General features: G+C 38.9%; 1 long non-coding RNA gene across 1 annotated transcript in view; it reads left to right on the forward strand.

Moving 5' to 3' along the window:
- The first annotated feature begins 694 nt into the window (after nucleotides 1-694).
- Nucleotides 695-11,227, forward strand: part of LOC138163993 (uncharacterized) — a 62,631-nt gene continuing 52,098 nt past the window's right edge. The window contains exons 1-2 of the long non-coding RNA XR_011168971.1: nucleotides 695-1,197; nucleotides 4,122-4,194. This is a non-coding gene — a long non-coding RNA (uncharacterized lncRNA). The remainder of the gene's footprint in view (nucleotides 1,198-4,121; nucleotides 4,195-11,227) is intronic.

An 11,227-nucleotide genomic window follows, 5' to 3' on the forward strand; every position in this document is an offset into this window, starting at 1 on the left:
ACGCTCACAGAGATGCTAAGGGAATTTTGGGATCAGTCTTTTCTCCCAAGAAGGGAGATTCTATTTTCTTTTTCTTTTCCCTTCTTTATTGTTTTGAATTTGAAGTTTTTTCCCCCAACAAGACCAGTGATAACTATCAGAATTTCAGAAAATGCTATTGGTTTGCTAAATTCTATCACTTGTATGTTTGGAAGCACAGGAGAATATGGATAGCCAGAACTGATTACGGACTGTGATGCATAGACCTTTCATGAGACTCTGGTACCAAGCACTGGGGAAAGCATAAGAAATGGATAAGGTTATTATCCATGAGATTTGGGACTATAGACTATGTGCTTTCAAAAACATTCCAGCAGCTTTTCTGGAGACAACAAATATCAAACTTAGGACAGAATATAAGTATTAGGTGATTGACTAAATCAATCAATTCACCCCAGGCACACCATTGAGGATTAGTGAAAAGATGCTCAATCAATCATCAATCAATCTCAATCATAGGCTTTAGACTAGGCTCCCAAAAAGTCTTTGGAATTATTACACGAGAATTGTGTTTGAGTAGGCTAAGGAAACAAAGTTACACCCTCTCTAGGGGATATGAATTATTGAGGGGGTTGAGAAGAGAGGCACTCTAGAGACTTAGCAAGCTTAGCATTCCAGTAAAACCCTTGGGGGAAGGACAGAGAGGCCTGGGTATAGGTTTCCTCCCTAACTCAACCCACTTTTTTGCTAAAGGAGACCTTGGGAGCTTCAAAAGGTCTAGAGGATGTTGAATTTCCCATCAATGTTCTAGTATCATCCCTGGGTCTACTGATGACTGGCATTGTCTTCACCTGAATGCCAGGACAGACTGCATGGACAAAGAAAGAGCCCAGGAAAGAAACTACATAGTGCTCGAGAGGAATGGCTTGAATCTCCCACAAATGGGAAAGGTAAACTTCTAGTAACCAGGAGCTCTGAGTTACTCCTTTGGCACATGTCCTGTCTAAGCCTGAGCCCACTTTCTCGTGAACTTTATATGTACTTGTGGGAAAGTGGGTAACAAGCTTGGGGCAAGAAGGACACCAAAGGAGTTCATTACACAAAAAAGTTAAGAACCCCTGCATTAAAGATTCCTTCAAATCCTCAGGGAGTATCCCTAGAGCCTGGAAGGAGAGATACAGCCTTGCCCTGGGATTCATTCAGGAGAAGGTGTTTGAGGTAAGGATATCTATGAACTTAAATTGTACCAGGGGTGTAATGGAGCCCTCCATGATTGTTAAATTTTCATTGTGACTATTTATACTTTGGAAATCAGCAAATGCTCCAAATCAGTGCTTGATTTACTGTTTTGTTGATTATTTACACAATAGAGGGATAGATAAAATATTACTAATTAATATTAAACATGTGTAATGTGTACATTTTGAGGGTGTGTTTGTTAAACATTTACCAGTATAGCTCTGGTAATTGGCAGTCTCAGTCCTAGAGAACAGATAATGAAATGTCTCTAGAAGTAAAGAGCTATGGGAGCCAGATGTACATATTGTCAGCCACTGCTGCCCATCCTCTACAGGATTTCTTTTGTTCTTCTAGGTAACTTCATCAGCTATTTTTGCTTAGTTGTTTTTTTTGGGAGAGAGTTGTAAAGGAGAGTGTCAAAAGAGGAAGGGAAGCAAGTGTATCCAGATGTGACTGATAGGAAAACAAAAGCTATCAATAATATTTTATCTCCTCCCACAAAAAGGAAAGAAATTCAAAGTATTAATAAAAATGAGAAATTATTGCTAACCACGTTTTTATCCCAATTCGTCTTTGCGCTCCTTTATAAATTCACCTTTGATTTGTCTTAATCCAGAAAACAATTTAAACTGTTGCTTGTTGCCCATAAGGAGGTTTCCTCTCTAGGCACCAAAATGGGTTGGGTTGTGATTTAGATTTGATTCAGAATAACTCAGTTTGTGATTCCAGCCCTAATTCTGTGGGGCCCAAAGTAGCATTTACTCCATGCCTTACAGTGACCCTTGTGTGGTCCAGAAGCAAAACAGCAAGTATTTTTTTTTTTTTGAGAAAAAAAAGGCTTTCCCTTTTCTTATTTCTGCCTGTCACAATTACATGTAACTTTTTGGGACACATGGGATCAAGCAGAGAATGGGGTAGCTTCTTAACAAGCCCTCTGACTTCCTTACCTGCCTGACTAACTTCCTCTCTCTTGCAGCCGGGACCAAGGCCCTGTCCAGAACAGACAGAGCAATTACTTCACCATGCTGCTTAGATAATAGGTAATAGGGCATTGACAGCCGAGCTGGCCCATTGTTCTCTCCTCTTTCCCCCTGCCTGCACAAGCTTTGGGCACTCATTATTTCTCCAGCATTTGAGCCCGAGAGGAAACACTGAGGGAGGGCCAATTACTGGGGCTCTTTCTCACCCTTCGAAGCCCTCTTTGGGGAAAGGCAATTTGTGGGGATCTGAGGCAGCATCATTTATGGGTTTCCTCCTGTGGGTGAAGAGTGAGGTGGCTTTGGCTTAATTTAATTAGCTGGATTTAAACAGAGCCGATTACCATGAACAGAAGCCTGGGATCCTCGTAAACAAGGCAAATTTATCTTCTAGTCTCAATTTTGGAAAGATTTTTTCACTTCCCTAAAAGGAGAAGAGGAAATAGTCGAAAGTTACTAAACTCATCTGGTTTCTTGACTAGATGGTTGTTTTCCAATTTGAAATATAAACTGGCTTTAAAAATATCTGTATGAATCAATGTGTAAGGATACCATGCATTGCTTGTATTCCAGTCATGCATTTAATAAGAATAACAAGATAGTGCACATTATCATAACATAATGCATACTCATTCAGATGCAAATGCCCTGCATTTTCCTGGGAAGGATGGGGAGCAAAATTCATTCCATTCTGAGAAAAGAGGCTGCTGTCATCACATTGCTTCTTTTCAAGTCTGACTAAGAGAACACTTCTTGTCTTTTTGGTGGGTGTTTTGTTGCATACTTTGACTTTTTTTATTTTGTAAAGCTGACAAAGCCTTGGAGATCATCTAGTTACTACCCTCATTTGACTAGTATGGAAACTGAGGCATAGAGAGGGGAAGATGCTTGCTAAAAGCATTATCCATTGTCTAAGTCCCTATGATCCTACGAATCCTAGTTATGACGTTTACAAACTATGTGGCCATGGTTATGATGCTCAACATATTTTGACCTCAATTTCTTCATCTATAAAATAGGTTTAATAAAACTCATACTAGCGACCTCATGCATGTGGTAAGAAAAGCATTAACATATCGATGTGCTATAGAAATGGGGACCGTGAATTAAGTTCTTCATTCATTCATATAATAAACATTTATCAGGGACCTGCTGAATATAGAATACAGGACGGGAAAGATACACAGTTTAGCTAAAATAGTCCCTGCCTCATGAATATTCTAGTGTGGTAAGGGCATGAAAACAAATAATGAATGGGCAAAGTCACAAGATAAGCACATTAGAGGTGTTCAGACAAAGGGTTATGGGGAGTCTAAAGGGTAAACTTGTCACAGACCAGGAAGATCAGGAAGACTTCATGGTGGAGTCAGACTTTGGGCAAATTACTGTGGCCTAACTATGAAGGTTCAGGCTTGTGTAATTGCGGGGATGTTGTTATCATTTATATAAATAAGGAGAAAGAGGCATAGGATGGGTAGTGTTGCTGTGGAGATGGGCACTGAGGGAGTGGAGGGGAGAGGACTAAGGATCTAGTTAGTTGGGAGCAGTGAATACTAGAAAGTGAGGAAGGTGGAAGGTAGAAATAGGAAGGCAGGGAGGCGTGGAAAACCATTGGTAGCAGTTAGGGTTCAAGGAAAGTCAAAGGTGTATCTCCTCGGAAAAGTCAAATAGAACATAATATAAATAATAATATATAATAAAAATATAATACTATAGATTGCTGAGTTTAGGACTATTACTATGACTGCCTGTGACCATGTTTATATGACTTACTCATTTTTTGCTCTGCTTGACTCAGAATATGAGGATTAGCTTGGGATGTCGAATCAGTAAAGGACATTCTTTATATGAACACAATGAATGAATGCTATGAAAAATTTTGATTCCAGAGAAACTACAATAAAGCATGCTTTACCTCCTTTCCAGAGAGAAGTTTTAGACTATGGGCATAGAATATCGAATGTGCCATCAGAAAGACAGACAGACAATTACTGTACTGGTAAGTTTTGTTTAACTATTTTTCTATCGGGAAATTACTTTGGTATAAAAAACAAAGAGCATCAACAAAACAAACAACAAAAAAGATAGGCTTAGTGAAGTCATTAACACCTTGTTCTTTGTAGTTCTTGGGGGAAAAAAGATTCCATTTAGCAAGGAGCACTCTGAAAGATCTTAGCTGACAAAGGTCAATGTCTCCCATTGCATCCTGGGCCATCTCCAGTCCTCCTAATCTATATCTGACCACTGGACCCAGATGAATCTGGAGAAGAAAATGAGGCTGGTGACTTTGCACAGCCCTCCCTCATTCAAATCCAATTCAATTGCAAGTCATGTCATCACCTCCCATGTCCTTTTTGAGAATAAAGGACAGATGACACACATAACCTGGAGTCAAAGGTCCTAGGTGCAAATCTTGATTCTTCTACTGACTGTCTGATCTTGGGCTAATAAGAATGACAGCTAACACTTATTTAGTGATCTGAAAGAGGTTAAGTGACTTAGCCAGGGTCATAGAGTTAGTTCAAATCCTATCTGAGGAAAGATTCAAATTACGGTTTTCCTGATTCCAAACCAGTGGTATATCCCTTAGGACATCCCAATGCTTTACAAATTGCCTTTTGGATATTTTGAATATTGTGCAGTCATTTCAAACTCCTCATGTTCCAAACAAAACACTTCTTCCTAAACCCACTCCTTCTTGTTATTGAAGGTACCACCATATTTCCAGTCATCTAGGCTTCAAAACCTCACTGTTATTCTTAATTTTTCATTCTCCTTTAGCCCACATATCCAATTAATGCTAAATCTTGTCATTTCTTTCACCACATCTCTTCTATAAATTGCCATTCTCTACTCACATAGCCCTTATCACCAATTAGACTATTGCAGATAACCTAATTGGTCTTCTTGTGGAAAGTCTGTCTCTACTCTAATCCATAGATCTCAAATGATTTTCCTAAAGTGTAGGTCTGACCAAATCTGATTCTCCACTTCCCACTCCCACCCCCAATAAACTTCAGTGAATCTCTAAAATTAAATATAAATGACTTTGTTTGACATTTAAACCTCTTTTCTTACCTTTCCAATCTTTTCACATTAGTGCAAGAAAGACCAGAAATGACACTATTCAGTCCATCTGAATAGCCAATTTTCTGTCTTCTTGCATTTTCACTGGCCCTCTCCCATGAACGGCATCCTCTCCCTTCTTACTGTTACTTATCCCCACTTTCCTTCAAGACTCAACTCAAATCCAGTAGCCTTTTCTGCGCCCACCTGCTAGTGGGGTTAATTATTCTAAGGTTACCTTCCATCACTCTGTAGGAATGAATGAATGACTGAATCTTCTATCTGATTATTTAAGTCCACGTGCTCCTAAATTTAGGTCCACCTGATTGGAATTTAGACACTTCGAATGCAAAAACTGTTTTTTCTTTCTTGGTACATTCAGCACTTAGCACAATAGGTGTTTTTTCATACATAGGTGCATTTTTCACTCATTCTAGTCAATGGATATTTCTACCTAAAAAACTTACAGATTAAGTTTTTGTGAATTGAACAATCATTTCAGTGTTTGAAAGAGCCTGAAATTTAAAGGAATACTGTGTTGTTTAAAGTGAAGACTATGGAAGGGTGGGGAAGAGTGGAAAAAGAGTGGGATTTGAGAGGTTCTGACAAGTGTTGGATCTAGCATTAATTGCTGAGTGCCTGAGCAGGCAACACACTTGTGAGTCAAGACATCACCAGTGAGGTCATCGATCCTCTTTGAAAACGAAGGGACCAGGGGCGGCCAGGTGGTTTAGCAAGTAAGAGTACCAGCTCCAGTGTCGGGATGACCTGGGGATCGAATCCTGGGCTCAGACACTCATCACCACACCCAGAAATAACTGGCTATGTAAACTTGAGCTAGTTACTTAACCCCGATTGCTTATAAAAAAAAAAAGAAAAGAAAAAAAAGAAAACGAAGGGACCACAACAATGACTTCCCCCTCTGACTCTCATTTTTCTTATCGGCAAAAGGAGGTCAGTGGCCTGGAGGATCTTTACGGTCCTTCCAGCTTTGGTCCAAACTTGACCCAAACTTGGTTATTCACTGATAATTAAATCACCTTACTTGCAGCACTTTATTTGTTAAAAGGCTTTGTAGGGCCAGCTCTGCATGGAGGGCAGGGCTACTATCTGCCGAGCATGTTCAACCTTCAAGGAGAGTAAAATGTTTTCATAAGAGCCTTTCTTTTGAATAGCTTACTCCAAACCACTCATTTAAAATCTCTTCCGCCTCAGCTTGATCCTCCTTTGCCTTCTAAGGCTGATAAAGTGCAGCCTTTCAGGCCTTGCTACTGTGAGGGCTTTGAGTGGTTGTGGCAGCTGAAAGTAGGAGAGGTGGATCCCTTTGATCTTCATCTGGGCATTTCTGAGCTCTTGCTCTCTCTGTCCCCATCCCCCAAGGAAATGTATTTAATGTCCCAGACACTGGTGCTCTTGTGGCCAATTCTCCTCTCTACATCATGCAACATAGATTCTGTACCATTTAGAGTGTAGACTGTGAAGTACAATCCCTTAGACCCAGGAGTGGTTTATCTGCCTGCCCTTTGGGATTGTCTATGTCCCACTTGGTCCCGCCATTAGCATGGGTGATTGAGCACTGATTGAGCACAACAGACTACTCTTGCTGTTTGCTGGGCACTAATTCCCAATGACTTCATATCAATAGCTAGCTAGCTATTATGAATAGTATTATGAATCCTAGAAACATTACCAGGAATTTTTTTTGCCTGGGGTAATTATCATAAGCTAAGTGTGGGTTAAGGAACATATTTATTCAAGGAGAGAGATGGGGGAAGATGAAAATCCAAGACACCAACTCAAGGTCACTGCTAGCCAGGTTGCTTCATGGGGTTAGAAGAAAGTAGAGAACAGAAGGGAGTCTAACTTCCTACTTTTACTAATTGTTCTTGCTGACGAGGTCCCATATTCTGTTGTTTCTAGCTACAAGTGCTCTCATAGCCCACCATAATTACTCCACCACAGTTCCTATGAATACTTCCCCAGAGAGGACAAAGAGAAGACAAACTTCCAAGGACCACATTCTTCTTTGTGAAATCATGAACATTTGAATTTAGAGTCACTGAAAACTAGTGGAAAATAAAGCTTCATCTCTCTCCTCTCCAGTCACCATTATATTTTCTTTGGGCTCAAAGTGATCAGTTTGGAGAAGTGGAGACTCAGAAATGTTAGTTGAGATCAAATGTTTGTAGAGAAAGCCATCACAATAGCAAAGAATACATTTTAAAGGAACATTTAATTTTCTCCCTTGCCCCCAAACAAAAAAGATTTTTAAGTTATTCTTTTGTTATTTCTCCAAGTAAATGATGACTGATGTTTCTCAAGTCACAAAATTATGCCAATGTTAACGACTTTAGAGGAACAGAACAACTCTCAGCCCATTATTTATCTTAGCAGAAAACTAACATTTCAGGCAAGATGCTCATAATTCAGATTTTGATGTGGAACATATTGCACAAATGATGGGCAAATATATACAAGGAAGAAACTGCTTATGTTTGATGAGGAAACTCAATGTAAACATTTTTGAATAAAATGACCCAAAATGTAGATTCCTACTCATTCTCATTCCTTTGGGTAATGTACTCAACTGGCATTTCTCGGTAGCCAGCATGTAGAACAAAGGGTCAACAGTGTGAAGGTCAGGTTCTTAACACCTCTAGAAGCACTGTCTGCACACAGCAGAGATCATTGCACTCTTTCTTCTTATGAGGTTTTGCCAGTGCTTGAAGGATTTTATGCCTTGTGAATGTGGAGTGTTTTGAGTGGGAACATTTGAAGTTGCTTAATTTCAACTTCTAGTAACCCTTCTGTGTTGGCTGACACTTGAATATTTGTAGGTCAGGACTGGGTACTTTTAAGAGAAAAAGGGGGAAAGGAGAAGTTTCTCATTGGTCATTCAATGGAGAGTAGTCAGGAAGCCCCGAAAGCCCAACATCTTGAGCCAGAGGTTGAATGCATTTGTTCCTACTTGCTGCTTCGACTTGAAAAAGAGGATGTGAGGCACCTACTCTTTCTCTGAAGCAGAAACAGTTTTAGCAAAAAAAAAAAGTTTGTAAATGGCATCATGTAAGATCCTATTGATGTCGACCTCACTTTACTTATACAAGTGTGGATTCTGGGAAAATAGTGGAACAAAATTGATGACTAAGAAGGGAAATATATACTCTGTGACAAAGACATATAGCTTGAAGAACAGTTGCCATATTTATTTTACCTTAGTTTGTGTCAACCTTTGGGAGAACCTTGGGTTTTTTTGGGGGGGCCATTTAGACTGGGAGAGGTATAAATCCTAATCTCATCTCTGATCCTTAACTAGATATTTGACCAGGGACAAGTCACAACCTCTCTGGGTCTTAGTTTCATCATATTTAACAATGGGTTTAATAATAATTTTAGTATTTTTATCATAGGACTGGGGTGAGGATATACTGGGTAGAGTGCTGGATTTGGAGTCTGAGGATTTGAGCCCTACCTATGTGACCCTTATAATCACTTAACCTCTCAGGGTTTCAATTTTTCCATCTTCAAAATGAAGGAGTTGTACTAGATGACCTCTAAGTTTCTGGCAACAGACTCAGTGGGATGTATTTGCTCCCGAGAGTCAAAAGAATTGGCGATGAGAAAGCATTTCAGGTTGGACCGCTCAACATAGAGGATACCTGAGCAAATAGTGCTCCTTCAAACTCAAATGCCACAGGAGGGCATAATACAGAAATACCAGTTGCCCCATGTACTGGAAATGCCCCAAAGTGAATGAACCGCAAGTGTGCATGAAATGGACTACAGATGTGCATGCTTTCATTATGGTCCAGGTATGATTCATAATGAAATTAAAAATAGATCTTACTAGTTCTAGGCAAGGGCTTCATGCTGCCCTTTTGGCAATAGAACACTCAATCCCAAGTCAGACAACAGTATCCTGCAAACCAGTAAGAACTAACTTCATGCTAAGCTAAGATTACATGAAATAAATTCAGCTACTAAAATCAAGAGAGAAAGGTTGAAGAACCTGTGCTCACTGAAAAATTTCATTTAATACAAAATTCATAAATTTCAATTATAGTGAAGTGAATGATAAAAAATACTATTGTCCCAAATTATTTTGACAAGGAAATGGACATATGTGGATAAGAATTTCAAAAAGCCCCTTTGGGTTTGTTTGCATGAATCCTACTGTCAGGTCAACTTTACCAAAATAGAGTAATTAAATAAAGCTGGCATTGGTTATAACTATTATGAATGAATGCATTCTTCCCCATATTTGGCAGAAATTGTAAAAATATTTCAAGACCTACAATGGTATATGTGGTGGTTGTTGCCATAATCAAAACCACAGCAGGAAAGGCTAAAGACAAGCATAAAATATCACCATGGAAGAAGAAACTTGAGAAATCCATTAGAGAATTAGGGAAAGATACTGGAAGCCAGGCATGATGCAGCATTCTTGAAATCCCTACTACTGGGAAGGCTGTGACTGGTGAATCTCTTAAGCTTGGGAGTCCTAAGATGCAGTGGGCTAAGCTAATTAGGCCTCTGAATTAAGTCTGACCAAGTTGTCTAAGGAGGGTTAAAGTAGCCTAGGTGGAAGCTGAGCAGATGAAAAGTTGATCAGCAGGAGCCACTACATTTCCAGGCCGTGTGAGATAAAAAAAAACTTAAAAAAAAGCAAAAAATAACACTGGAAGGTTACAATAACATTGCCTTTGTATATTGGTTTAATTTTACCTACAATAGAAGACCGAAATAATATGTGGCCCAATCAAAGGCAAAAAAAAGAAACATGGAAAATGGAATTTGAAAAACAGAAGTACAAGTTAGAAATCCTAGATTCCCTTAATCAACCACTGAAAACAAAATTCAAAAAGGCTAAGGCAATATAAGGAATCAAAGCATCACAAATAACAAAATCAACAATTCAACATTAATAAAAAACAAAACAAAACAAAACTTTACTACAAAGGCTAGAGAGACAAAGAAACCAGAGAGTGAAACCCTCCCAAAGAATTTCTTGTCATTTATATGGTAGCAAAAAACCAAACCCAACACAACAAAAGTAGAAGCTGAATCAAAAGCGAAACAGAAAGCTTGCATTCTCTTAATATAAAAGTGTATGCCGAGAAGGCTTGGGGTGTAAAAAGCCACTTATTACCAGTTTCATCGTTATTGAATAGGCCACCTGGAAGTTCTGTAATATTTATACTTGATGATTATCATGCATCTTTTGACTCAGTTCTACACTCATGGCTTATTTGTGTAATCCATTATATGAAGACATACCTAAACATGGTTAGAATGCTCTTCAATTTGTATTGGATGTTCATATAGAAAATTGTTTAAAACACACAATATCAGCAACAAAGTGTCAAAAGCAATTGAAACATAATATGGCATTTTTCAGAGAGAAAGTTTAAATTCCTTAGGATTATGTGTAGCCTTAAACCCATTATCACCTCCATTAAGGTAGAACTTAGCATGACTTCCAGGTTATAGATAGAACTGTAACAAAACATCTTATTATTCACTTGCACAAATGACAAGTTGCTGTTTTTCATTCAAGCTTAACTCTTTGTGACCCCATTTGGGGTTTTCTTGGCAAAGATACTGGAGTGGTTTGCCATTTCCTTCTCCGGCTCATTTTGCAGATGAGGATTCTGAGGCAAATTGGGTTAGGTGACTTGTCCAGGGTCACACAGCTAGTTCGTGTCTGAGGCCCAATTTGAACCTAGGAAGATGAGTCTTTCTAACTCCAGGCCTGACACCCTATCCATTGAGCCACCTCAGATGCTTGATGACAAATTATCTGACTTAATAGAAAAATACTTTACATGGTCTTTCCATCTCATGGAATCTTTCTCCAATGAGACAAAAGTGTCATTTGGACTTAAGAATTACACACACACACACACACACACACACACACACTATATATATATATATATATATATATATATATATATATATATATA

This window comes from Petaurus breviceps, unplaced genomic scaffold (assembly GCF_028583685.1).
Source record: "Petaurus breviceps papuanus isolate PSGF00001 unplaced genomic scaffold, PetGlider_PUasm1.0 189, whole genome shotgun sequence".
Classification (NCBI taxonomy): Eukaryota; Metazoa; Chordata; class Mammalia; order Diprotodontia; family Petauridae; genus Petaurus; species Petaurus breviceps.